Source organism: Rattus norvegicus, chromosome 2 (assembly GCF_021556685.1).
Source record: "Rattus norvegicus strain SHRSP/BbbUtx chromosome 2, alternate assembly SHRSP_T2T, whole genome shotgun sequence".
Lineage (NCBI taxonomy): Eukaryota > Metazoa > Chordata > Mammalia > Rodentia > Muridae > Rattus > Rattus norvegicus.
In genome coordinates, this window is record NC_141535.1 from 134,459,414 (window position 1) to 134,485,646 (window position 26,233).

The 26,233-nt window shown below is 38.8% G+C and overlaps 1 long non-coding RNA gene across 1 annotated transcript in view; it reads left to right on the forward strand.

The window, feature by feature from the left end:
* The window catches only part of LOC147996235 (uncharacterized), a 158,949-nt gene that overhangs the window by 74,885 nt on the left and 57,831 nt on the right, over positions 1-26,233 (forward strand). The gene's annotated exons all lie outside the window — the stretch shown is intronic.

Sequence of the window (26,233 nt, forward strand, 5' to 3'; positions counted from 1 at the left end):
TTTGGTTTTGTTAATCCTGTTCTTCCACTGGCCTTTAGCCACGTGGTTGTTTCTAGCGTTGGCAGGCCTGGTAGTCCCTGACACAAGCTGACCTCTGGCACTGCAGGCAGAGCTGCTAGTTCCTTCAGGTCCCTTGTTATTCTGGGTGGCATCAATCCTCTAAGGATGCAGGCAGAACTGGTGGTGCCTGATCGTTGCAGGCCTCTGGAATTGACGGTATTGTGAACCAGAAGATGGAGTACAGAGGGATAGGGAAGGTCGGGATAGGGCAGACGTCAAGGCTGCTGGAGATACTGAGGGGCCCATTGAACAGGGCCTTGATGCTTGGGGATCTCACCTATTTGTTATGGGTGGTCGCACTTTTCTAGGGTTGCAGGTAGAATTTTGTCTCAGGAAATCAAGTGCAGAGAGGGCAGGACAGAACTTTGCCCAGAGGGATGACAAGCAGGGAATTGAGGTAGGGGTCTCACCTTGTGGTCTCTGGTGGCTGTTCGCCTTTGGCATTGTGGTTAAAGGTGTGGACCAGAGTGTGGTGCGCAGTGGGGACAGGAAAGGCATGAAGACTGCTGGGCTTGCCAGGGACCCAGTGGGCGGGTTTGTGGTTTGGGAATCTCACACAGATAATCTTTTTTTCCTTTTTTCCTTTTCTTGTCTTGATTATTTTTTTTTATTTTCACACAGATAATCTTAATGTATCTAACTATTGACATTTTGATTTTATAATCATAAATACTAAAGCAACCATTTCACATAATAAGAAACACAAAATGACAGAAATGTTTAGGACTTTTTAAATATTTAATATTTTTTATTATTTAATATCATAAACATATAATGCCTGTTCTTCAAGAAGATAAGTGTTATATGTGCTCATCCATGCTACCTCAAACATATGACATGAAAATGATAAATCTTAGCAAAACTATTTATTTCAAAGGGTTTTTTATGTTTTGTTTTTGTTTTTGTTTTTTTGTTTTTTTTTTGTTTTTTTTTTTTTTAAGTTTTATAAAGGACAACATTTAATTGGGGCTGGCTTACAGGTTCACAGGTTCAGTCCATTGTTACCAAGGCGGGAGCTTGGCAACATCCAGGCAGGCATAGTGCAGGAGGAGCTGAGAGTTCTACATCTTCAGTCCTACATCTTCATCTGAAGGAAGCCAGGAACAGACTGAGCATCCTCAGGCAACTAGGAGGAGGGTCTCCAAGCCCATCCCCACAGTGACACATTTCTTGCAACAAGGCCACACCTTTTAGTAGTGCCACTCCCTGAGCCAAGCATATGCAAACCATCACAGTTGTTTTGCTTTGCATTTCCCTGATGACTAATGATGTTGAATATTTTTTTTTATTAACTTGAGTATTTCTTATATACATTTCGAGTGTTATTCCCTTTCCTGGTTTCCGGGCAAACATCCCCCTCCCACCTCCCCTTCCTTATGGGTGTTCCCCTCCCAACCCTCCCCCCATTGCCGCCCTCCCCCCATAGACTAGTTCACTGGGGGTTCAGTCTTAGCAGGACCCAGGGCTTCCCCTTCCACTGGTGCTCTTACTAGGATATTCATTGCTACCTATGGGGTCAGAGTCCAGGGTCAGTCCATGTATAGTCTTTAGGTAGTTGCTTAGTCCCTGGAAGCTCTGGTTGCTTGGCATTGTTGTACTTTTGGGGTCTCGAGCCCCTTCAAGCTCTTCCAGTTCTTTCTCTGATTCCTTCAACAGGGGTCCTATTCTCAGTTCAGTGGTTTGCTGCTGGCATTCGCCTCTGTATTTGCTGTATTCTGGCTGTGTCTCTCAGGAGCGATCTACATCCGGCTCCTGTCGGTCTGCACTTCTTTGCTTCATCCATCTTGTCTAATTGGGTGGCTGTATATGTATGGGCCACATGTGGGGCAGGCTCTGAATGGGTGTTCCTTCAGTCTCTGTTTTAATCTTTGCCTCTCCCTTCCCTGCCAAGGGTATTCTTTTTCCTCATTTAAAGAAGGAGTGAAGCATTCACATTTTGATCATCCGTCTTGAGTTTCGTTTGTTCTAGGGATCTAGGGTAATTCAAGCATTTGGGCTAATAGCCACTTATCAATGAGTGCATACCATGTATGTCTTTCTGTGATTGGGTTAGCTCACTCAGGATGATATTTTCCAGTTCCAACCATTTGCCTACGAATTTCATAAACTCGTTGTTTTTGATAGCTGAGTAATATTCCATTGTGTAGATGTACCACATTTTCTGTATCCATTCCTCTGTTGAAGGGCATCTGGGTTCTTTCCAGCTTCTGGCTATTATAAATAAGGCTGCGATGAACATAGTGGAGCTCGTGTCTCTTTTATATGTTGAGGCATCTTGTGGGTATATGCCCAAGAGAGGTATAGCTGGATCCTCAGGCAGTTCAATGTCCAATTTTCTGAGGAACCTCCAGACTGATTTCCAGAATGGTTTTACCAGTCTGCAATCCCACCAACAATGGAGGAGTGTTCCTCTTTCTCCACATCCTCGCCAGCATCTGCTGTCACCTGAGTTTTTGATCTTAGCCCTTCTCACTGGTGTGAGGTGAAATCTCAGGGTTGTTTTGATTTGCATTTCCCTTATGACTAAAGATGTTGAACATTTCTTTAGGTGTTTCTCAGCCATTCGGCATTCCTCAGCTGTGAATTCTTTGTTTAGCTCTGAACCCCATTTTCTAATAGGGTTATTTGTTTCCCTGCGGTCTAACTTCTTGAGTTCTTTGTATATTTCGGATATAAGGCCTCTATCTGTTGTAGGATTGGTAAAGATCTTTTCCCAATCTGTTGGTTGCCATTTTGTCCTAACCACAGTGTCCTTTGCCTTACAGAAGCTTTGCAGTTTTATGAGATCCCATTTGTCGATTCTTGATCTTAGAGCATGAGCCATTGGTGTTTTGTTCAGGAAATTTTTTCCAGTGCCCATGTGTTCCAGATGCTTCCCTAGTTTTTCTTCTATTAGTTTGAGTGTGTCTGGTTTGATGTGGAGGTCCTTGATCCACTTGGACTTAAGCTTTGTACAGGGTGATAAGCATGGATCGATCTGCATTCTTCTACATGTTGCCCTCCAGTTGAACCAGCACCATTTGCTGAAAATGCTATCTTTTTTTCCATTGGATGGTTTTGGCTCCTTTGTCAAAAATCAAGTGACCATAGGTGTGTGGGTTCATTTCTGGGTCTTCAATTCTATTCCATTGGTCTATCTGTCTGTCTCTGTACCAATACCATGCAGTTTTTATCACTATTGCTCTGTAATACTGCTTGAGTTCAGGGATAGTGATTCCCCCTGAAGTCCTTTTATTGTTGAGGATAGCTTTAGCTATCCTGGGTTTTCTGTTATTCCAGATGAATTTGCAAATTGTTCTGTCTAACTCTTTTCAATCATACCATAATACAGCCTGTGGTAGTAACATATATTAATACAAATGTTTACCAGTTTTTTGCACCTTTTCATAATAACTTAATCTCCAGATGTTACAATAATTTTGAGATGCTAACCAAGGAATTAAAAACCTTGAGTGTTTGGGAATTAAGTAATTTAGGGGAAATAGGGTAAAACTAAAAATCAATTCATGTGACCCCAACCCCTGGTGACTGAAAGAGTGATCACTATGATAATTTTGAAGCCATTCTGTGGTACAGAATGGAAAGTTACTCGAGTAAGCAATGCTAATTGACTTTTAAAACATCTGAGTAGTTGTTTTATCATACTCACACATCATGTCTTATTTTTCTAATAAACTTTCTTTTTAACTCATCTGAAATATCTACTGCATAAACCATATTAGTAAATTGAAAAGTCTGTACGTGTATCTTTAAATAGTAAATGCAAAGTTTTTATATACTGGTAAAGTCACACTAGGTGGAAAAACTGTCTATACCCACTCATCTTCCCACAGATCCATCACCCAGGCATGGTGCCCGTAGTATTCTGACATCCTCTTGTTTCAGGTAAGTGAGATGGTTGAGTCAATAGCTCCTTGCAGCCTTTGCATTTACTCCAGCATTCTCTGTAAGAGGATAATAATGCATCTGGTGTTTTTTTGTTTTTGGTTTTTTTTTTTTTTGTTGTTGTTGTTACCTTGGTTTTTCCATCTTTCTTAACTATTATTTTCTTCTTTTGTGAATCTCTTTAAAATATGGCATTGATTAAAAGAAAAACCAAGAAACAAAATAACACCTAATCATTTCTTAGCCTTTTTATGTTTGAGGTCTCTCTTTCCTTTTCTCCTTCCAAATGCTCCTATATAACCCTCACTGACTGCTGTCTTTCAAAATTATGCCCCCCCCTTTTTTTCATAAATTGTTATTGCATGCATATGTGTACAAGTTTATACATGTATTCCTAAACTGCTCAGTCTGTATAATGTTTTATATATACATATATATATATATATATATATATATATATGTGTGTGTGTGTGTGTGTCTGTATGTACATGCACATACATATACATATATAATTATATATGTATATATATATATGTTTTCAGGACTGATAACTTGGTACTCTTGGTATAATTTGATATAAGGATAAATGTTTATATTGCTGTTAAGGATTATGCTGATTTAGTAAATTGGTAGTTGTAGGTTTTCCTTCAATATCCATGACTTCATCAGCACTGAGTAAACTGCTAGTTTCCAGTATCAGACATCATTTCCATTGGTGTTAGTTTCCCTGGAGAAAATAATTTTTGGAGTCTCAGTACTCCTCAGTTGCGTATAGTTCTTGTTGTAGGACTGAGGTCTCTTAGGCTTTCCTCCTCCACTTTGCAATATTCATTGATGTCATTTAACATTTGGGTGGTCATATTGATAAGACTTTCTCTGGGCATAGCTTCTCATATTTTTTAGGAGACATTGACTCACAGAAAACTGTCTAATTTTCTGGCTCTCACACTCTTTCCCACCCTCTTTCATAATGTACCTAAGTCCTATGTGTAGAAATGTTCTGAGACTGTACCCACTGAGACTAGGCTCTACTACTGTGCTTTTGATTATTTGTGGAGTTTTGTAACAGTCTTCATCTGTTGCAAAGAGAAGTTTCCTTGATGAGTTTAACTGTGGTAGAAGGACAAATGTTTACATTGCTGTGAGTTTTTATGACGATTTAGTAACATAGTAGTTGTAATCTACTATGTTTCCAGATTCATGGTTTCACTAGAATGGAGTAAATAGCTAATCTCCAGTACCAGACATGATCTGGTCTTAAATCCAATTTGTGTGTCACCATCTGGTGCCATTAAGATAGTCCTCAGAGGTGAGATATTCAAGTCATTTCTACTTCAAGGAACTATTTGCTCTGCTTTTGAAGTTCACGGTGTTGTCTGCAAATAGTAACATACCTTCTGCAAAATAATAAGCACAATGAAAATAAACTGGTGGTGTCTAGGGAGACTTTTGGGCATCCTTGGCCAACAACTTAAAAGACCTCTTTTCGTATCTGGTATTAAGAATTTTGTTGCATGGTCTTTGGCTATTGGAGGTGACATTCTCATCCAGAAAAACTAGATATGAATATTTATGCACATAATCAGGTGTATTATAGGTATTTTAGGTAAATAGCTAAGAGTATAATTCTTTGTGGCTTTATAGATAGCCCTATTGTTCTTATCTTCTTTCCCGTATTTACCTACATGATCCTATAGCTCCCTTTTCATAGTTCCCTGATCAGAGAACTCAGACTATGATATCCTTCTATGTGGGTGCGAACCCCCAATCATAGCAATAAACTGATTTTACATTGCTAATTTCTAGTTACTCTAGGCTATATACTTAGCTGTGAAGATGACGGAATATATAGCTCCTGTCGTTCCAGGTCAGGATTAACTCACAAAGTATAATCTTTTCAATTCCATCTGTTTACCTGAAATGTTCACAATTTTCTTTTTCTGCCAAGTGAATAGTATTCCACAGTACATGTATCACATTTTCATCATCCATCCATCGGGTGACAGACATTTATGTTGCTTCTGTTTCATAACCGTTGTGAACAGAGTAACAAGAGCCATGGCTGAACAAGTATCTGTGGAGTCGGACATGGAACCCTTTGTGCATTTGACAAGGGATGGTATGGCTGGACTATGGGGAAGAATCCTCATTAGATTTCTAAGACATCTTCACACCGATGTCCAATATGACTTCACCAGTTTGTCCTCTCCCCAAGAGTGCCTGAGAGCTCCCCTTTCCCTGCTTACTCCCTTCCCCTGTTCTGTCATGTTTTATTGATCCTTGTCATTCTTTCTGGGTTAATATGGATTCTCAAAGTTTTTGACTGATTTTCCTTAGCTGCAAGAGACTAAAGATGTCAGTTTTGTGTGTGTGTGTGTGCGTTTGTGCGCACGTGTGTGTGTGTGTGTACGTGCATGTGTGTGTGCGTGCGTGCGTGCGTGTGTGTGCGTGCGTGCGTGCGTGCGTGCGTGTGTGTGTGTGTGTGTGTGTGTGTGCGTGTGTGTGTTTGTTGTTATTAGTATTCCTGGCCCATTTTTCTTTTTCTTTTTTAAAAATTTTATTATAAAAACTAAAATTTTCATTTATATATATTAAGATTTTATTAGAAATTGGAATTAAACTAAATCACATTCCATTTTTACTAACTTTAACAGCTTTCTTTCTTTCTTTCTTTCTTTCTTTCTTTCTTTCTTTCTTTCTTTTTTTTTTTGAAGTTTTATTTAATCTTCTTTCACAGTCCAGATTTTATCCTCATCCTGGTCCACCCTCTGAACAGTCCTCATTTTATATCTCCCCCTCCACCCCATTCTCCATGAGGATGTCCCCACCCCCCACCTTACCAGACCTCCCCATTCCCTCGGGCCTCCAGTTTCTTGAGGGTTAGGTGCATCTTCTCTGACTGAGTGTAGACCCTGCAGGCCTCTGCTGTATATGTCTTGGGGACCTTATCAGCTGGTGTATGCTGCCTGGTTGGTAGCCCACTGAGTGATCTCGGGGGTCCAGGTTAGTTGAGACTGCTGGTGATTCTATAGGTTTGCCCTTCTTTTTTTTTCCTTCCAGCTTTTCGATAATTCAACAACAGAGGTCAGCAGCTTCTGTCCATTGGCTGGGTGTAAATATCTGTTCTGACTCTTTCAGCTGTTTGTTGGGTATTTTAGATGGCAGTCATGATAGTTCTCTTTTTGTGAGAGCCCCATAGCCTCAGTAATAGTGTAAGACCTTGGGACTTCCCCTTGAGCTGGTCCCCTTTTTCAAAGAAGTAACTCTTTTCTTGCTGTTGTTGTATTTGTTCTGTATTTCTTGAGTTCTATTATATTTTGGGTACAAATTATCTGTCAGATATGCAGGTAACAGGATGTTCAGTCCCAATTTATGATTTTTTTGAAATCCCACTTGTCAGTCCTGGCACTTATTCTTGGGCAAATAGAGTTCTATTTAGGAAGTCCTCTTTTACACCTATGTCATGTAGGAAAGTTCCTAGTTTCTTCTTCTGTTTTCTTCTAGTACTTTTAGTGTTTCTCGTTTCACATTTAGGTCTTCGATGTATTTAGAGTTAGTTTTTGTGCAAGGTAACAGATTCAGGTGTAATTTTATTCTGCTTATCTGTAGACGTACATTTCTCTGAACCATTTATTGAAGATATTTTCCTTTCTCTACCTTATATATTGGTACCTTTGTCAAATATAAAATGGCTCAAGGGATGTGTATTTATGTTGAGGTCTTTGATTTTGAAAACATTCATACTAGTACCATAATCCAGACTGAAAGGCTATATTTAGGAATATATACATGTAACAACAATTAAAAAGAAGGAGGCCATCAATTTGAAAGTGAAAGGAGATGTTGGGAAGGAGGAAAATAAAGAAATCATTTTATTATTATCTGAAAAGAAAATAAAAGAAATATTCACACATGAAATTTGAAGCTCTATTATTTTAGTACATGTTTTAAACCTTGGATTGAGGACAGACATGATTAAATGGGAGTCAATTTTATATCTCTGTCTTCTCTTTTTTTCTTTGTGTGCACCATGTGTGTGTGTATTCATTATGTACCACTGTGCACCTGTGCATACGTATTAGACTTAAGATTTTCAGTGCACATTTTTCACTTACCAGTAATATTTTTCAATGTCTTCACATTACTCTAATGATAATTTCACTATTTAACTTGCTTGAGATATTTTCTTGAATTCTGTTTTTTTCTTATTTTATTGAAAAAATATTTCCTTATATACTATACTCTGATTATGGTCCCCCTTTTCTACTCCTTCTGGTTCCTCTTTGTCTCCCTGTTCTTTCATTAGAGGACAAGTGGGATCCTAAGATTAATAATCAATTAAATATACTGTAGTATGAATAAAATCTAACACATTGGAATTGGACAAAACAAACAGAAGGAGAGGATCCTAAAAGAAGGCACAAGAAATAGAGACTCACTCCTTTGCACCTTCAGGAATTCCATAAAAGCCCTAAAGTAGAAACCATAATGTATACACAAAGAACCTCATGTAGACTTGTACAGGCCCTGTGCATGCTGCTTCAGTCTCTGTGAGTTCATAAGAACATTGATCATGTTTATTTAGATGTCCTTGTATTCTTGTTGAACTCCATACCCTCTGGCTCCTTCACTCTTTCTGTCCCATCTAATTCAGAATCCCCTGCGACCCAATGGGAGGGATTTGAATCCATTCAGGGAAATGTTCCAAGGTTTCTTATCTCTAAATAAGGCCTAGCTTTGGGTGTATGCATTTGTTCCCATCTGCTGCAGGAGAAAGCTTTTCTGATGGTGGCTGAACAAGGACTGATCAATGGGTATAGAAGACTGACAACAGGGGTCATTTTATTGCTATTATGTTTAGAATGGTAGTATTCGATTTTCCTGAACTATCAGGTCTCAGGTATAGGTCACCCAAGCAGTGTCAGGGATTGGTTCTGGCTCATGGGTTGGCCTTTAAGTCAAGTCAGATCTTGGTTACTTACTCCCACTAGCTATGTGCTGCCACTGCACTAGCGCTTATTATAGGCAGGACACTAACCCAGATCAAAAGCATTTGTGGGCAGAGTTGTGTTTGTTTCAGTTTGTGTAGCATGCAAATTATCTGCCTGCACCATAGATGCTAGGACACAGTGTTGAAGGCTCTATATAGGCACCAGCTCATCATCTCCCTGTGCAATGTGTTTCTTTCAGCAGGGCCTGACTTTTAGTTTGTGGAGAATAACTTATAGTCCTGTCAACAGCATGAGTTTGGGAGATTCCTATGGGAACTCTTTGGCAAATATCTCAAGGAACTGCATCATACCACAGAAATATTTGCTTAGCAATGTTCATTGCTGCTCTCTTCATAATAGTCAAATACTGGAATCCACCTAGCTACCCCTCAAGGGATGAATAGATAAAGAAAATGTGATACAATAACACGACACATTAATAGTCAGCCATTGAAAAAGAATGCAGGTTTTATACTTCCCTTCCATTCACATCTCACATCAAATCAATTCATTCTCATTATGTCTTCTGGGAATATGTAATGCTGTCTCTCACTTCTGCAATGCATCCAGTCTTACCAGTTGTCATCATCCATGACTATGGTAACATTTATATCAGTGCAAAATATCTGTGGTAGAGAGGCTGCTGCTAGGCTCAGAGAGTAGCCATCAGCAGTGTGATATGGGATGGAGCTTAGCAGGTGAGACGGTTTGTTGTTTGAGGTGAAAATATTCACAGATGCCCTGTGGCCATACGGTACCAGCACTAGTGCGAGTTAAAAGAAAGCTTATTTAATTTTACTGCAACACTTTTCAGGTCATGGCTACGGTTTTCTCTGTCTCCTTGCTCCTGTTTATTCCCAGGTTGGTTTTTGAAGACTCCATTTGACAGTCTTTTCCTTGCAATGGCCATCAATTACATTGCAACTTACTAGTGTTTATTCATATTGCCTTAGTAAGAATTTATTTATTTATTTATTTATTTATTTATTTATTTTTCTATTATTGTTTGTAGAGTCCTTTTTTTTTTATTAACTTGAGTATTTCTTATATACATTTTGAGTGTTATTCCCTTTCCCGATTTCCGGGCAAACATCCCCCTCCCCCCTCCCCTTCCTTATGGGTGTTCCCCTCCCAACCCTCCCCCCATTGCCGCCCTCCCCCCATAGACTAGTTCACTGGGGGTTCAGTCTTAGCAGGACCCAGGGCTTCCCCTTCCACTGGTGCTCTTACTAGGATATTCATTGCTATCTATGTGGTCAGAGTCCAGGGTCAGTCCATGTATAGTCTTTAGGTAGTGGGTTAGTCCCTGGAAGCTCTGGTTGCTTGGCATTGTTGTACATATGGGGTCTCGAGCCCCTTCAAGCTCTTCCAGTTCTTTCTCTGATTCCTTCAACAGGGGTCCTATTCTCAGTTCAGTGGTTTGCTGCTGGCATTCGCCTCTGTATTTGCTGTATTCTGGCTGTGTCTCTCAGGAGCGATCTACATCCGGCTCCTGTCGGTCTGCACTTCTTTGCTTCATCCATCTTGTCTAATTGGGTGGCTGTATATGTATGGGCCACATGTGGGGCAGGCTCTGAATGGGTGTTCCTTCAGTCTCTGTTTTAATCTTTGCCTCTCCCTTCCCTGCCAAGGGTATTCTTTTTCCTCATTTAAAGAAGGAGTGAAGCATTCACATTTTGATCATCCGTCTTGAGTTTCGTTTGTTCTAGGGATCTAGGGTAATTCAAGCATTTGGGCTAATAGCCACTTATCAATGAGTGCATACCATGTATGTCTTTCTGTGATTGGGTTAGCTCACTCAGGATGATATTTTCCAGTTCCAACCATTTGCCTACGAATTTCATAAACTCGTTGTTTTTGATAGCTGAGTAATATTCCATTGTGTAGATGTACCACATTTTCTGTATCCATTCCTCTGTTGAAGGGCATCTGGGTTCTTTCCAGCTTCTGGCTATTATAAATAAGGCTGCAATGAACATAGTGGAGCACGTGTCTCTTTTATATGTTGAGGCATCTTTTGGGTATATGCCCAAGAGAGGTATAGCTGGATCCTCAGGCAGTTCAATGTCCAATTTTCTGAGGAACCTCCAGACTGATTTCCAGAATGGTTTTACCAGTCTGCAATCCCACCAACAATGGAGGAGTGTTCCTCTTTCTCCACATCCTCGCCAGCATCTGCTGTCACCTGAGTTTTTGATCTTAGCCCTTCTCACTGGTGTGAGGTGAAATCTCAGGGTTGTTTTGATTTGCATTTCCCTTATGACTAAAGATGTTGAACATTTCTTTAGGTGTTTCTCAGCCATTCGGCATTCCTCAGCTGTGAATTCTTTGTTTAGCTCTGAACCCCATTTTTTTTTCTGTACAGAAGTTCTTTATTCTTCTTAACTACAGGAAATAAGTTTTCTCTGTGTCTCTCTGTTTTATATTACAGGAATATTATGACCCGGGTTTTTACAACTCGCTTGTTATACAGTAGTTGATGTTTAATAAATGAATAATTCTTGAATTCAATCTTAGCCACTGTAAACAAAGATTTAATCTTGATCTACTTTCAGGTTTTTTTAAACAAGCAATTACATTATCCAAAATTGAATTATGTGAATTTCAACAAAAGCAAGAAGTTCACCTTGGAAAGTTTGAATTAGTAAGCAACATATTTAAGAAACCAATTTAATGATATTTACAATTATGATGATGATAATTAATAATAAAAACATCTAACCTTTAATATGCCATAATGATGAAAAAAAATTGCACAATAGCTACCTCCTCCCCCTCAATAAAAGTAAAAGCAACACAATAGCTTCTTCTGGGAATGAAGAGCTGAAAGACATTGCTTCAATTGTGTGAGGAATATTTTGAAAACCTGCAGAATGATTAGAGCTGGAATGGCAGTACAGACAGCACCACAAGTCCCACCATCAACTGTGCTTAAATTTGTGTACCAGGACATTCACTGTTACAGGTAAAAGGATAAAGAGGAGAGTGTTAAAAGGTGACACTGACAGGAAATACAGGTTTTGTAGACATAAGAGTATCATATTGTCCCTCCCAGATCTCATTCCCCATTGAATGAACTACCTGTAATCCATTTGGTAACTATGCTTTAAAAAAGGGTTTCACAGTGTCTGTTTCCTAACCCAGAGATTAGGCTTCATCAACTGAGAACTCTAGAATTCAGAGCCCAACTAAATGGAATAAAACTACTGCAAAACCCAGACCATCTTTGAGAAGAGAAGCATCTGTACTACCTCACTCCAACTTCTCACATAGTAGAGGGGAGACAGAAGCCATTGGAACTCATACAGTCTTGGCAGTGAAGTTGGGATTCCAGAATTCTTACCAGAATAGAGACTGTAGAGGGAGAGAGGGATAGTTCAGCTCAGCAAAGAAGGATTCATCCTCATGTCCTTACAGATCCAGGGTATCATTTTCTTTCTTTTTTATTCATTTATTTATTTATTTATTTATTTATTTATTTATTTATTTATTTATTTATTTTATTAACTTGAGTATTTCTTATATACATTTTGAGTGTTATTCCCTTTCCTGGTTTCCGGGCAAACATCCCCCTCCACCCTCCCCTTCCTTATGGGTGTTCCCCTCCCAACCCTCCCCCCATTGCCGCCCTCCCCCCATAGACTAGTTCACTGGGGGTTCAGTCTTAGCAGGACCCAGGGCTTCCCCTTCCACTGGTGCTCTTACTAGGATATTCATTGCTACCTATGGGGTCAGAGTCCAGGGTCAGTCCATGTATAGTCTTTAGGTAGTTGCTTAGTCCCTGAAGCTCTGGTTGCTTGGCATTGTTGTACTTTTGGAGTCTCGAGCCCCTTCAAGCTCTTCCAGTTCTTTCTCTGATTCCTTCAACAGGGGACCTATTCTCAGTTCAGTGGTTTGCTGCTGGCATTCGCCTCTGTATTTGCTGTATTCTGGCTGTGTCTCTCAGGAGCGATCTACATCCGGCTCCTGTCGGTCTGCACTTCTTTGCTTCATCCATCTTGTCTAATTGGGTGGCTGTATATGTATGGGCCACATGTGGGGCAGGCTCTGAATGGGTGTTCCTTCAGTCTCTGTTTTAATCTTTGCCTCTCCCTTCCCTGCCAAGGGTATTCTTTTTCCTCATTTAAAGAAGGAGTGAAGCATTCACATTTTGATCATCCGTCTTGAGTTTCGTTTGTTCTAGGGATCTAGGGTAATTCAAGCATTTGGGCTAATAGCCACTTATCAATGAGTGCATACCATGTATGTCTTTCTGTGATTGGGTTAGCTCACTCAGGATGATATTTTCCAGTTCCAACCATTTGCCTACGAATTTCATAAACTCGTTGTTTTTGATAGCTGAGTAATATTCCATTGTGTAGATGTACCACATTTTCTGTATCCATTCCTCTGTTGAAGGGCATCTGGGTTCTTTCCAGCTTCTGGCTATTATAAATAAGGCTGCGATGAACATAGTGGAGCACGTGTCTCTTTTATATGTTGAGGCATCTTTTGGGTATATGCCCAAGAGAGGTATAGCTGGATCCTCAGGCAGTTCAATGTCCAATTTTCTGAGGAACCTCCAGACTGATTTCCAGAATGGTTTTACCAGTCTGCAATCCCACCAACAATGGAGGAGTGTTCCTCTTTCTCCACATCCTCGCCAGCATCTGCTGTCACCTGAGTTTTTGATCTTAGCCCTTCTCACTGGTGTGAGGTGAAATCTCAGGGTTGTTTTGATTTGCATTTCCCTTATGACTAAAGATGTTGAACATTTCTTTAGGTGTTTCTCAGCCATTCGGCATTCCTCAGCTGTGAATTCTTTGTTTAGCTCTGAACCCCATTTTCTAATAGGGTTATTTGTTTCCCTGCGGTCTAACTTCTTGAGTTCGTTGTATATTTCGGATATAAGGCCTCTATCTGTTGTAGGATTGGTAAAGATCTTTTCCCAATCTGTTGGTTGCCATTTTGTCCTAACCACAGTGTCCTTTGCCTTACAGAAGCTTTGCAGTTTTATGAGATCCCATTTGTCGATTCTTGATCTTAGAGCATAAATTGGTGTTTTGTTCAGGAAATTTTTTCCAGTGCCTATGTGTTCCAGATGCTTCCCTAGTTTTTCTTCTATTAGTTTGAGTGTGTCTGGTTTGATGTGGAGGTCCTTGATCCACTTGGACTTAAGCTTTGTACAGGGTGATAAGCATGGATCGATCTGCATTCTTCTACATGTTGCCCTCCAGTTGAACCAGCACCATTTGCTGAAAATGCTATCTTTTTTCCATTGGATGGTTTTGGCTCCTTTGTCAAAAATCAAGTGACCATAGGTGTGTGGGTTCATTTCTGGGTCTTCAATTCTATTCCATTGGTCTATCTGTCTGTCTCTGTACCAATACCATGCAGTTTTTATCACTATTGCTCTGTAATACTGCTTGAGTTCAGGGATAGTGATTCCCCCTGAAGTTCTTTTATTGTTGAGGATAGCTTTAGCTATCCTGGGTTTTTTGTTATTCCAGATGAATTTGCAAATTGTTCTGTCTAACTCTTTGAAGAATTGGATTGGTATTTTGATGGGGATTGCATTGAATCTGTAGATTGCTTTTGGTAAAATGGCCATTTTTACTATATTAATCCTGCCAATCCATGAGCATGGAAGATCTTTCCATCTTCTGAGGTCTTCTTCAATTTCTTTCCTCAGTGTCTTGAAGTTCTTATTGTACAGTTCTTTTACTTGCTTGGTTAAAGTCACACCGAGGTACTTTATATTATTTGGGTCTATTATGAAGGGTGTCGTTTCCCTAATTTCTTTCTCGGCTTGTTTCTCTTTTGTATAGAGGAAGGCAACTGATTTATTTGAGTTAATTTTATACCCAGCCACTTTGCTGAAGTTGTTTATCAGCTTTAGTAGTTCTCTGGTGGAACTTTTGGGATCACTTAAATATACTATCATGTCATCTGCAAATAGTGATATTTTGACCTCTTCTTTTCCGATCTGTATCCCTTTGATCTCCTTTTGTTGTCTGATTGCTCTGGCTAGAACTTCAAGAACTATATTGAATAAGTAGGGAGAGAGTGGGCAGCCTTGTCTAGTCCCTGATTTTAGTGGGATTGCTTCAAGTTTCTCTCCATTTAGTTTAATGTTAGCAACTGGTTTGCTGTATATGGCTTTTACTATGTTTAGGTATGGGCCTTGAATTCCTATTCTTTCCAGGACTTTTATCATGAAGGGGTGTTGAATTTTGTCAAATGCTTTCTCAGCATCTAATGAAATGATCATGTGGTTCTGTTCTTTCAGTTTGTTTATATAATGGATCACGTTGATGGTTTTTGTTTTTTTAAATTTTGTTTTGCTTACAATACAATGGCATGCCTCCCAGGTTGGCCTTGAACTCCGCATGTAGCTAAGAAAAAATTTACTTTTAGTTCTCGCTTCTTCACCTCCCTGGTCCTGTGATTACAGGCATATTGCACTGTATGTAGATGGTCCAGGGTTGAGGATCAGACCTCAGGGTGTGTGTATGTATAGTAAGCACTGTACAGACTCAGCTACATTCCCAGCCTTAAAACCTCTGCGAGAATTCTGTAGAAAATCACAACTCATGGGTGTGAAAAGAAGCAAATCTGCTCTAAAACTTGGCATAGAGCTGTGTTCTCAGCTAAGGAACTTCTATCTCACATGTAGAAAGAATGAGAGATCAAGGATAATTTAAATAAGCAGACAGATGTGAGACTGAAGTTCACACAAATAATTATTTCAAATCAAAATTCCTGGGGCAACCTAGATGGCATTGTGGGTACAAAGGTAAATCTCAGTGACCCAATCTGGATCCATAGAACACACCTAGAGCTGGAAATGCCTCCACAGATTTGTCTACAATCGTGTGGGGCATGAATACTTCTCTACATACATCAAACACATACATACACGCATGCACACACACACAAACATACACCTCACACTATTGAGTTTTGAAAAATAATAATTGATCAGAGTCTCCAATAAAACCAGTGTGTGAACTGCCTATTTTACAGTGAATGATAATCTCTCAATTATATTAATTACACTGAAATATTAGTGTGCCATCGATATACTTTTTTTTATTATTCTTTACTCTTTTCTAGAGTCCAGTCTTTATCTCCCTTCCACTCTGTCCTCTCACTGTTATTCATCCCATTCCTCCTTCCCCCTGTCTCCAAGATGTCCCCAAGCATCCCCCTACTCCCAAACCCACCAGACCTGCCCACTCCCTGGTGCCTCAAGTCTCTCAAGGGTTAGGTGCCTCTTCTCTCACTGAGGCCAGACAAGGAGTCTGGATATATGTTGGAGCCTCATGTCATCTGGTGTATGCTGCCTGGTTGGTGGCTCAGTGTCCAAGGATCTCGGGGATCCAGGTCTTCCTATGGGGTCACCCTCTTCCTCCACTTCTTCCAGCTCTTCCCTGATTCAACCACAGTTGTCCCCAGCTTTTGTCCATTGGTTGGGCATAAATATCTGCATCTGATTCTTTCAGCTGCTTATTGGGCCTCTCAGAGGGCAGCCAGAGGTTCAGCCCATTATCATCACAGAGGGAAGCCAGGCAGTGTGCAGGCAGACATATGGTAGAGAAGGAGCTGAGAGTTCTACAAGGAAATGAGAGTTCCACTTCTTGATACAAAGACATCCAGGAAGGGACTGTCTTGAACAGGCAGCCAGGAGAATGGGGTCTTTTCCACACTTAGTGGAGCTTTCACTTAGGAGACCTAGAAGCCCATTTACATAGTGACACACTTCCTACAACAATGTCATACCTATTTTGACAGGGCCACACCTATTAATAGTTCCAGTTCCCATGGGCCAAAAATATTCAAACCACCTTTTTGACAGAATCATCAATTAAATAAGAGTAGAGAATAATGTTAAGAAAGAATACTGCCCTCCCTTCTAGAGTTGAAACTTTGACTTTCTGTATGGCTTCCCATTTTTGCCAACTTCCCAAAGTCTTCAGATTTCTGGGAAAAAAAAACATTAATAATTCTTGGGAGATTCTGCACAAGATTTAGGGTCAGCTCTCAACACAGCCAGTTTTCTGTCTCCAGCTGAGTGTTTTGTGAACTCTGTCTTCAGCTCAGAAACACCAGTGTGTTCTCCCTTCTCACTGGTGTTCTGTGGTTACATACAGTCCCTGCTCTGAGAGTCTGACCAGCCTTGTGTTCACTGAATGCACATATTTTCTCCAACACATTATTCCTACAGTCTTTACTATCATTGTCTGGAGATAATTGTTTCATATTTTCTGTTTAATTTTATGTGGAAGAAGTGATAAAATGGTATCAATTACTAGGCAGTAATTTTATATGATATAATCAAAGTATATTATTATTTATTCAAGGTTTGAATTTTGTAATCTACTTAATCTGTCAGCCAACATTTATCAAATAGGGAGGGTAAAGATGTAGATAGGATTTAGTAAAAGTACACAGTAAGACCCTCTAAGATGCCATTTACGATTTTCAAATCGTGCACATAAACTCTTAAGTATCTCAATGAATTTCCTCAGTTGCAATCATAAAATCCTGTAGTTAGTCAATTAATTTTTCATAGAGCTCGATGATCGAGGTACATAATCTGCTGTTGGAGCAACATAGATCATTTGAATAGCTTACATTTCAAATCAAACCTTCTGGAGCTGTGTATTGGTGATCCAGTACCACAGCTTAATAAATAAGATTGCTCGCTCCTTTTTGCATATTTTGCTTTTTCAGTAAATTGTTTAATCATTATGCTTGCCAAGTTTTACTGACTAAGCTATATACTTTAGCTCTTAATTTTGCATATTTTATTGCTCACATTACATATTTCACGGGCTTACCTCATGCATATTCTAGACTGTTGACAGAATTTTATACATTATAAGTTATGAGCACCAAGATCTCTTAGGCTTTGCTCATTTGTGTATCTTACTAGATAAACCATGTATTTAAAAAACCTGTAACAACTGCAAAATCGTTTCTTATACTCATAATGATACTTATTCAGAAACTTTGACTTAAAGGGTAGTTACTTATTTTTGTACCTTTACTTTTTATTAGTATTTTAATAATCTGCTTAAAATATTTTCTAATTTAATACCCCGAAATTATTTCAGATTAATAGACATAAGCTAAAAGAACAATTATAAAAAGCTACAAAATTGTCACTGTGTCAATTTTATGTTATTTTAAATCATTTAAGTATGAAATTAAATGTCTTTTGTAAAGATGGAAACTTTGTTTATATTGTATTATTTGTATGGAAAGGTGGTATACAAATAGAGAGATGAATTAGTTAAATACAACAGACTGGGTGGCACAAACAATAGAAATTGTCTAAGATCAGAGTAATCCTGTTTGTTCTGTTGTTTCTTTACCTTTCTCCTGTCATGGCCTTTCCTAAAAAAAAAAAAGACTTCCTGGATTGGGGATTTAGCTCAGTGGTAGAGTGAGTGGTCTAGCAAGCGCAAGGCCCTCGGTTCGGTACCCAGCTCCAAAAATAAAAGACTTCCTGCTGCCTCTCTGTGAGCCCCAAAGCCTCCTTATAAGAGAATCTGTAGGCTTACATATTTCAAAACCTAGTTTATTAAGGATGCTTAAATGCTTTAACCAGTCTTCTAGTCCACCATTCACCAGAGGCAGTAGAAAGGAAAGGTGAATAGGGCAAAGAGACCGTGGATCTGTTTAGAAATAGTTCGTTGTGGGTCAGGATAACAGCAGTTCAGTGCACGTGAATCAGCAATGGCAGTTCCATCCAGAAGACATGAGGCGCAAAGCTCTGCCAATCAACCTGAGTCTGCAGAAGTGACAAGAAGCCACCTCGAACGTCACCCGGAGTTCTTCGCTCTACAGAGTCCTGACAAGTGATGATCAGAGGAGAGGCAAGGCAAACCAGTGCCTCAGCGTCATCAGCCAGACCAGCGTTGCCAAAGGCGGGGTGGACGCACGACGCACAGCTCAGTCCACTTTCTGTTGGTTTCCAAATATCACGTGTTCTCTCAAGTGTCTTCTCTATCACACATCACATGCCCCTTTCCCTGGCAGGTTCCAGAAAAACACCATTTGTCTGTTCTCAGCAAGACATCTCCAAATGTTTGCCTTATGGATACCAGCAAAAAAGAATAAACACAGTGGTGGCTGTAGTTCACATGAATCTAAAACTTTCAAATATACATCATTGCTAGGTATTCTTTAAGTAAAGCATTTGGAAGTTACATATAGAACTGGTTACTCCTTGGGCTGTCAAATGTTAATTAAGTGGAATGATTTCTTGATACTATTTGGGATTGGCAGAATATACATCATTTACAAATCCTTTGAAATACTGAAGTAAGCTGGTCTGGCTTGTAGTCCAATTGCTGATGCATAACCAAAATCCATTGGGAGACTGGTTTCAGTAGAGCAGTTAAAACAAGACTGATGGGTTCTGCTTTCGGTATCTCAAGTGCTTTATTTATTTATATCTTTGTGTTCGGATTTGACGTATGGAAATACTGCATAGCATTTCTTATTCATATCCTTGATTTAAATGCCAATGAAGACTAAGATTTTAGGATCTGAATATACAATCAGATTTAAATATACTTGGGTCTAGCAACTCTGTCAGTCAACCTGTGAGAGCTAGATACATATTAATAGCCATGAAGATGATGATGAAACAGAAAAAAATTAATAACTTAGATGTTATGTGCTACCACCATAAGAAAAGAGGTAAACAATATGAAGAAAATGCACTTGGATAAGCACTTACATACGAGATTAGTTTTCATTCTCACTATAAAAAAACATCTTTTGTTCTTTCTTATGAAGATTTGTCACTAATGATAACCAAAAAACAATTGTCTTATTGAAGCCAAAGTTCAAACTCTAAATACTACTTCCTACTAAAATAAGATAGAGTTCTTTGAATAGATGGTTTTCCCCATAAGCAAAAAATGTCACATTAAAGAAGATATTTTTCCATAGTCACATGAAAGTAGAATATAATTTCTTATCTGAGAAGAAAAAAATACAAAAGATATAAGTGAGATTTAATAGCATCTATGAGCTACACTGAAAAGATTCCATTGCTCAAATTGTATTCAATTCGACCATCAAAATAAATAATGATATTGATGGGCTATCATCAGCTGAACAAGCAGAAAAATGTAGATCTGTATGGAATGGTTAATTTTAAGATTAGTTATTTGGAGGTTCAAGAAGAAACATAGATATGTAATTCCCTCTTAATAAAGAAATATACTACATAAAAATTCAAAATTTACTTTCTAATGGATAAAACTGGTACTATTATAATTAATTCAAAAATATAATAAAATATTCAAATAAAAGTTCAAAGTAACAATGAATATAGGTATAAATGATACTTAAAAGAACTTTGTGGTAATAATTTATTATTATTATTATTAAAAAAACAAAGACCAATTAGCTAGACGATGGCTAGATTGAAAGATAAGTTGCTGAAGAATAGACTATTAGTATGTAGATGTTAATTATATAGAAATACTAGATAGATCGATGATTGATATGTAGATGGTAAGTATTTAGAAATGCTATTAGAGGGACTGGTTCACAAGAACACTGAAGCTGAGCGTCACAGGTACTTACATGAACTATGAAGAACTAGTGTGTGGCATGTGAGTAGCACAGACCAGTTCACAGCAAAAGCATCGGACAAGGAAAGACTTTACATTTAACCATGAGGTCAGTCTTGAGAGGTTTCTTGTATATATTCAATTTCAAATACCAGATACCTTGTACATCTAATATCACAGAGAAGGTGAAGAAGTTATTCAAGCACTGGAAGAGAAGAAATTCAACTTTTTGAGCCTTGAATTTCTGTTTGGCAAAATAAGAAAAATAAAATCAGTCATAGAACTGCTGTGAGACTAAGTGGGATTATAAATTTAAGTGCTGGGTACTGGACTCTGATTTATTGCTTTTCTTTTTTAAATAGATATGATTTACTGATTAACTTTCATTGTTATAATCTATTTGACAAATATACTGAACTTTTCCATGAATTGCTAGACTTTAGAACATGGGAAAGCCAAAGTGTACACTGTATTTCAGAAGATAATATTGTGCTCCATGTTGGAAACAGGACCTTCAGACACTGGCCTCAGTGATATGTCCATCTCCTGTGACAAGATAGTCTTCTAAACACAACAATTAAAGGACCAGCATGGTGCCATATGCATCACTACTGAAAACTCCTCGCACCAAGTCCAGTCTTCAGGAATATAAAATGAGCCTACATGAGACATGATGTCTGTATTTGCATATTCACTCTTACAGTAACAAGTTTAGAAAAAGACTATTGATGACACAGGATCATCCAAGGTTTTGAGAAATGCACTGAAACAAATATAGTTTGATATACCTCTAATTAAGGGATTGAGATATAAATCAAAACAAAACATATATAAGCAAAGAAATCAGATGAAGAGGAATATTATCACAAGATGCTTTTAAAACAATTTTAAATAAAGGGAATAAAATCAAGTTTAAAATTTCAAGTTAATAGAAGTTCAATAAAAGGTGAAAATACCGTTACTTACTATAGGGCACCTAAACATGAACATCACTCCATTTTCAACTCTGGATCTTCTACAGCCTAGATTGTATGTGTATAAATTAAATGTAAATGAGGTAAATTAAAAACTCTCAAAGCCACTTGATACTGCACCTAACATTCGATTTGTAAAGCATAACAATAGCAATAGCAATAATAGTAATACAAAAACTAATCTATACATCTATACATCCACATTATTATTCTAAATGGATTAAAATGATAAGTTCTAATTCAGTTGTTTTATGTAAGGTAAGAAGGAATACCAGTAATTACTTAATTTCTATTTTTTTTTATTAACTTGAGTATTTCTTATATACATTTCGAGTGTTATTCCCTTTCCCGGTTTCCGGGCAAACATCCCCCTCCCCCCTCCCCTTCCTTATGGGTGTTCCCCTCACAACCCTCCCCCCATTGCTGCCCTCCCCTCATAGACTAGTTCACTGGGGGTTCAGTCTTAGCAGGACCCAGGGCTTCCCCTTCCACTGGTGCTCTTACTAGGATATTCATTGCTACCTATGGGGTCAGAGTCCAGGGTCAGTCCATGTATAGTCTTTAGGTAGTGGCTTAGTCCCTGGAAGCTCTGGTTGCTTGGCATTGTTGTACTTTTGGGGTCTCGAGCCCCTTCAAGCTCTTCCAGTTCTTTCTCTGATTCCTTCAATAGGGGACCTATTCTCAGTTCAGTGGTTTGCTGCTGGCATTCGCCTCTATATTTGCTGTATTCTGGCTGTGTCTCTCAGGAGCGATCTACATCCGGCTCCTGTCGGTCTGCACTTCTTTGCTTCATCCATCTTGTCTAATTGGGTGGCTGTATATGTATGGGCCACATGTGGGGCAGGCTCTGAATGGGTGTTCCTTCAGTCTCTGTTTTAATCTTTGCCTCTCCCTTCCCTGCCAAGGGTATTCTTTTTCCTCATTTAAAGAAGGAGTGAAGCATTCACATTTTGATCATCCGTCTTGAGTTTCGTTTGTTCTAGGGATCTAGGGTAATTCAAGCATTTGGGCTAATAGCCACTTATCAATGAGTGCATACCATGTATGTCTTTCTGTGATTGGGTTAGCTCACTCAGGATGATATTTTCCAGTTCCAACCATTTGCCTACGAATTTCATAAACTCGTTGTTTTTGATAGCTGAGTAATATTCCATTGTGTAGATGTACCACATTTTCTGTATCCATTCTTCTGTTGAAGGGCATCTGGGTTCTTTCCATTTTCTGGCTATTATAAATAAGGCTGCGATGAACATAGTGGAGCACGTGTCTCTTTTATATGTTGAGGCATCTTTTGGGTATATGCCCAAGAGAGGTATAGCTGGATCCTCAGGCAGTTCAATGTCCAATTTTCTGAGGAACCTCCAGACTGATTTCCAGAATGGTTTTACCAGTCTGCAATCCCACCAACAATGGAGGAGTGTTCCTCTTTCTCCACATCCTCGCCAGCATCTGCTGTCACCTGAGTTTTTGATCTTAGCCCTTCTCACTGGTGTGAGGTGAAATCTCAGGGTTGTTTTGATTTGCATTTCCCTTATGACTAAAGATGTTGAACATTTCTTTAGGTGTTTCTCAGCCATTCGGCATTCCTCAGCTGTGAATTCTTTGTTTAGCTCTGAACCCCATTTTCTAATAGGGTTATTTGTTTCCCTGCGGTCTAACTTCTTGAGTTCTTTGTATATTTCGGATATAAGGCCTCTATCTGTTGTAGGATTGGTAAAGATCTTTTCCCAATCTGTTGGTTGCCATTTTGTCCTAACCACAGTGTCCTTTGCCTTACAGAAGCTTTGCAGTTTTATGAGATCCCATTTGTCGATTCTTGATCTTAGAGCATGAGCCATTGGTGTTTTGTTCAGGAAATTTTTTCCAGTGCCCATGTGTTCCAGATGCTTCCCTAGTTTTTCTTCTATTAGTTTGAGTGTGTCTGGTTTGATGTGGAGGTCCTTGATCCACTTGGACTTAAGCTTTGTACAGGGTGATAAGCATGGATCGATCTGCATTCTTCTACATGTTGCCCTCCAGTTGAACCAGCACCATTTGCTGAAAATGCTATCTTTTTTCCATTGGATGGTTTTGGCTCCTTTGTCAAAGATCAAGTGACCATAGATGTGTGGGTTCATTTCTGGGTCTTCAATTCTATTCCATTGGTCTATCTGTCTGTCTCTGTACCAATACCATGCAGTTTTTATCACTATTGCTCTGTAATACTGCTTGAGTTCAGGGATAGTGATTCCCCCTGAAGTTCTTTTATTGTTGAGGATAGCTTTAGCTATCCTGGGTTTTTTGTTATTCCAGATGAATTTGCAAATTGTTCTGTCTAACTCTTTGAAGAATTGGATTGGTATTTTGATTGGGGATTGCATTGAATCTGTAGATTGCTTTTGGTAAAATGGCCATTTTTACTATATTAATCCTGCCAATCCATGAGCATGGGAGATCTTTCCATCTTCTGAGGTCTTCTTCAATTTCTTTCCTCAGTGTCTTGAAGTTCTTATTGTACAGATCTTTTACTTGCTTGGTTAAAGTCACACCGAGGTACTTTATATTATTTGGGTCTATTATGAAGGGTTTCGTTTCCCTAATTTCTTTCTCGGCTTGTTTCTCTTTTGTATAGAGGAAGGCAACTGATTTATTTGAGTTAATTTTATACCCAGCCACTTTGCTGAAGTTGTTTATCAGCTTTAGTAGTTCTCTGGTGGAACTTTTGGGATCACTTAAATATACTATCATGTCATCTGCAAATAGTGATATTTTGACCTCTTCTTTTCCGATCTGTATCCCTTTGATCTCCTTTTGTTGTCTGATTGCTCTGGCTAGAACTTCAAGAACTATATTGAATAAGTAGGGAGAGAGTGGGCAGCCTTGTCTAGTACCTGATTTTAGTGGGATTGCTTCAAGTTTCTCTCCATTTAGTTTAATGTTAGCAACTGGTTTGCTGTATATGGCTTTTACTATGTTTAGTATGGTCCTTGAATTCCTATTCTTTCCAGGACTTTTATCATGAAGGGGTGTTGAATTTTGTCAAATGCTTTCTCAGCATCTAATGAAATGATCATGTGGTTCTGTTCTTTCAGTTTGTTTATATGATGGATCACGTTGATGGTTTTCCGTATATTAAACCATCCCTGCATGCCTGGGATGAAGCCTACTTGATCATGGTGGATGATTGTTTTGATGTGCTCTTGAATTCGGTTTGCCAGAATTTTATTGAGTATTTTTGCGTCGATATTCATAAGGGAAATTGGTCTGAAGTTCTCTTTCTTTGTTGTGTCTTTGTGTGGTTTAGGTATAAGAGTAATTGTGGCTTCGTAGAAGGAATTCGGTAGGGCTCCATCTGTTTCAATTTTGTGGAATAGTTTGGATAATATTGGTATGAGGTCTTCTATGAAGGTTTTATAGAATTCTGCACTAAACCCATCTGGACCTGGGCTCTTTTTGGTTGGGAGACCTTTAATGACTGCTTCTATTTCCTTAGGAGTTATGGGGTTGTTTAACTGGTTTATCTGTTCCTGATTTAACCTCGATACCTGGTATCTGTCTAGGAAATTGTCCATTTCCTGAAGATTTTCAAATTTTGTTGAATATAGGTTTTTATAGTAAGATCTGATGATTTTTTGAATTTCCTCCGAATCTGTAGTTATGTCTCCCTTTTCATTTCTGATTTTGTTAATTTGGACACACTCTCTGTGTCCTCTCGTTAGTCTGGCTAAGGGTTTATCTATCTTGTTGATTTTCTCAAAGAACCAACTTTTGGTTCTGTTGATTCTTTCTATGGTCCTTTTTGTTTCTACTTGGTTGATTTCAGCTCTGAGTTTGATTATTTCCTGCCTTCTACTCCTCCTGGGTGTATTTGCTTCTTTTTGTTCTAGAGCTTTTAGGTGTGCTGTCAAGCTGCTGACATATGCTCTTTCCTGTTTCTTTCTGCAGGCACTCAGCGCTATGAGTTTTCCTCTTAGCACAGCTTTCATTGTGTCCCATAAGTTTGAGTATGTTGTATCTTCATTTTCATTAAATTCTAAAAAGTTTTTAATTTCTTTCTTTATTTCTTCCTTGACCAGGTTATCATTGAGTAGAGCATTGTTCAATTTCCACGTATATGTGGGCATTCTTCCCTTATTGTTATTGAAGACCAGTTTTAGGCCGTGGTGGTCTGATAGCACGCATGGGATTATTTCTATCTTTCTGTACCTGTTGAGGCCCGTTTTTTGACCAATTATATGGGCAATTTTGGAGAAAGTACCATGAGGAGCTGAGAAGAAGGTATATCCTTTTGCTTTAGGATAGAATGTTCTATAAATATCCGTTAAGTCCATTTGGCTCATGACTTCTCTTAGTCGGTCTACATCACTGTTTAATTTCTGTTTCCATGATCTGTCCATTGATGAGAGTGGGGTGTTGAAATCTCCCACTATTATTGTGTAAGGTGCAATGTGTGTTTTGAGCTTTAGTAAGGTTTCTTTTACGTATGTAGGTGCCCTTGTATTTGGGGCATAGATATTTAGGATTGAGAGTTCATCTTGGTTGATTTTTCCTTTGATGAATATGAAGTGTCCTTCCTTATCTTTTTTGATGACTTTTAGTTGGAAATTGATTTTATTTGATATTAGAATGGCTACTCCAGCTTGCTTCTTCTGACCATTTGCTTGGAAAGTTGTTTTCCAGCCTTTCACTCTGAGGTAGTGTCTGTCTTTGTCTCTGAGGTGTGTTTCCTGTAGGCAGCAGAATGCCGGGTCCTCGTTGCGTATCCAGT